Genomic DNA, 3,056 nt, shown 5'->3' with positions numbered 1-3,056 from the left:
CTCTCTGAAGATGTGTGATTTGAGCCAAGATCCAAATGATAGAAAGCCAGCCATTTGTAGGCCTGGGGGATAAATCTTCCAAGTACAGGGAATAGTGAGTGCAGGAGACTAAAGGCAGGAAGGATCTTGACATGTTGGAGAAACACAGAGAAAAAATGGTGTGACAGGAATGTCAGAAACAATGTGGAAATTCATGTGAGAGGAACTTGGAAAAACAGCAGGAGGCCTTATAAGTCTGGGTCAGGACCTTAGATTTCATTATTTTTCTGCATAATTGTTCAGAGAAGATATTGGAAGGTCTAAAGCAAAAAAAAAAATGAGGTGATCAGATTCACATTTTTAAAGATCTCCCTGATATTTTTGGAGACTAGACCATAATAGAGCGAGAGTAGAAGCAGCAAAACCAGTAGGAAGCTATTGCAAGTAGACAACATAAAAGGTGGTGGTGGCTGGAAGTAAGGTGGTGGGGAATAGAGAAAAGGAAAATTATGTATGTGTTTTGGAGTTAGGGACAACAGGTTTTGGTGATGTTGTGGCTATAGGGTATAAAAGGAAAGAGAAGGCTCAAGGGTATTACCAGGTTTTGCCTTTCCTTCCCCACACTGTGCAACCCATTTTAATGCTTGCAGCCTATGGGTGGAGGCCAAGAAATGGTTCAAGGCCACACTTTGCTCTGGTATGGGGCACTATGAGAGACTTAGAGGAATGGGCCTGCCATAAATCCAAACCCATGTATTATTCCCAGGGTTTCTTTTTATTTTTTTATACTAATTTTAATTTATTGTATTAACATGGATTCAAGTGTTCCACTGAATAAAACACCCTCATCCCCCACCCCTGCCAGGTTTCTTGAATTGGATAAATGGTAGATAATTTATTAAAATGTGGAAAACTCAAGAAGAAGGGGTTGGTCAGGTACCAAGAATTCAGTTCTAGACATGTGAAGGTCCAGACACCTAATAAAATTCCAAATTGAGGTGACAAATAGTCATCTGTACATGTCTTGTGTTCTGGGTGATGTTGGAGATGGAGATATGAATGAATTCAGAGTCAACAGCACATAGATACTATTTAAAGCCTCAAGCTGGATGACATTTTCTAGGGGGATAATGGAATAGAAAAGAAGAAGAGATTCCTGGACTTAGCTCTGGAGCCACCAATATTTAGAGGTAAAAAAAAAAAAGATAAGGAACCAGCAAAAGAGGCTCAGGGACCAGTAAACCAGGAAAATGTAGTGTTGCTGAAGGCAATAGAGAAAATAAAGTGGGGGTTTCAAAGAGAGAGAGAGAGCGAGCACTATTATTCCCATTATACAGATAAGAAAACTGAGGTGTAGGAGTACAAGTAGCTTGCCCAGGGTCACACAGCTAGTAATGGAGCTAAACCCAAGCAATGTGACATCAGGGTCTGTGCTCCTTATCACTACACCAGTGGCTCTCAAACTTTAGTGCTTATTTGAGTCACACAGAGAGCTTGTTAATACACAGACTGTTGGGCCCCACCTCCAGAGTTTCTGATTCAGAAAGTCTGTATGGAGTCAAGCTTTTATATCTTTAACAAATTCCCAGATGATGCTGATGCTTCTGGCCCAGAGACCATACTTTGAGAATCACTGCCTTACTGTGTATTATTACCTTTCATGTGGAAAGAAAGGTTTGAGATAATGTTGTTGGTATTGCTTGCTTTCTCCAACTGGCTTTGAAAGGATTTTCCCTTAGGATTGAGGAAAAATTCTCTCACCACCCTGTTTAGAATTATTTAAGTAAAGCAACTATATTTCTGACTAAATCAGGAGAGATAAATTGAGCTCTAGGGTCTGAGGGATATGGTGAGACTGGGAAAGAAATATAAGCCTACCAGTTCATTGATGTTTACCCCATACCTATGGTAGACTAGATGGGACATTGCTAAACCCACCCAAGGGCTGAGTAGGCAAGAAGAGACTGCAGGACTGTCTAGGCTTACGACTCAAACAGTCTGCTATACCTGCTCAGTAGCCACATTTTCCCACTATGATGCCAGTAATCTGTTTTAGCTTTAGAAAAGCACAAGATAGCAAAAGCATGAAGGACATCAGGAGGCAAAACACTGGGATAACGGATCCTGGTCTTGGATACCTAAAAAAGCCTGTTGATACAAAGTTGGCATGTTGTGAGGTGTAAGGACAAAAAGAGCAAGAATAATCAAGTAATAACTAATGATCACTTATTATATGCTAGACATTTGACATACATTATCTTATTTTATCCTGACAATAGCCTAATGAGGTAGGTATTATGACTATCCTCATTTTACACATGAGGAAACTATTCTAGTTGCCTCATGTCATAGCTAGTAAGTAGCAAACACTTGGTTCAAACTTAGGTCTGCCTAATTCCAAAGCTCTTGTTATTAATCAGCATACTTTAAAATGACTAAAATACAAGACTTTTCTAGACTACTTCCCTGGAGATAAGATGAAAGGAAATGACATGGCTTAAGGAAGTCCTGGCCTGGAAGACTAAGTGAGGCTGCCAGATCAGATCGAAATAGACTGGCAGTGCAATACTCTGGGCCAGTGTGTTTGACATTGTTGCTGTTTTTAAGACATTAGATTTATAAACGGTCAAATGGTTCCACCAGTAAGAATACTATATGTGAAAAGAAATGTATGAGATGAGACAGGAGAAGATGATCAAGGAACTCTATGTGTGATGCTCCCAACACACATTAGCAAATTGGGGGCAAGTGGAAAAGTACAGGAATTTAAGTGAAGTCATGAATGGAGAAAAAATTCAGTGCTAAAGAATGTGACATCTGGCAGAAGCAAATAGATTAAAAACCTACTCATTTTGAAATACTCTGGGGTCCATGATCTTTTATCAGTCTTTTTTAACTTTTTTTTTTTTACTTTTCTCTGACTTCTTTTTAATTGAAATTTTATTCAGAATTGTAGATTCAACATACAGATGTAAGAAATAATACAGAGAGAGCCCTTGTATACTTTTTCTAGTTTCTCCAAATATGTAACATCTTACAAAACTTTAGTATAATACTACAACCAAGATGTTGACATT

The 3,056-nt window shown here is 38.8% G+C and overlaps 1 non-coding gene across 1 annotated transcript; it reads right to left on the bottom strand.

Moving 5' to 3' along the window:
• Positions 1–600: 600 nt before the first annotated feature.
• On the bottom strand, positions 601–734 carry LOC136318015 (small nucleolar RNA SNORA42/SNORA80 family). The gene has a single exon (XR_010727991.1). It is a non-coding gene; the product is annotated as a small nucleolar RNA SNORA42/SNORA80 family (small nucleolar RNA).
• Positions 735–3,056: the final 2,322 nt, after the last annotated feature.

This window comes from Saccopteryx bilineata, chromosome X (assembly GCF_036850765.1).
Source record: "Saccopteryx bilineata isolate mSacBil1 chromosome X, mSacBil1_pri_phased_curated, whole genome shotgun sequence".
Classification (NCBI taxonomy): domain Eukaryota; kingdom Metazoa; phylum Chordata; class Mammalia; order Chiroptera; family Emballonuridae; genus Saccopteryx; species Saccopteryx bilineata.
Note: the sequence above shows the minus strand (reverse complement) of the source record. Positions and strands in the feature narration are given on the sequence as shown.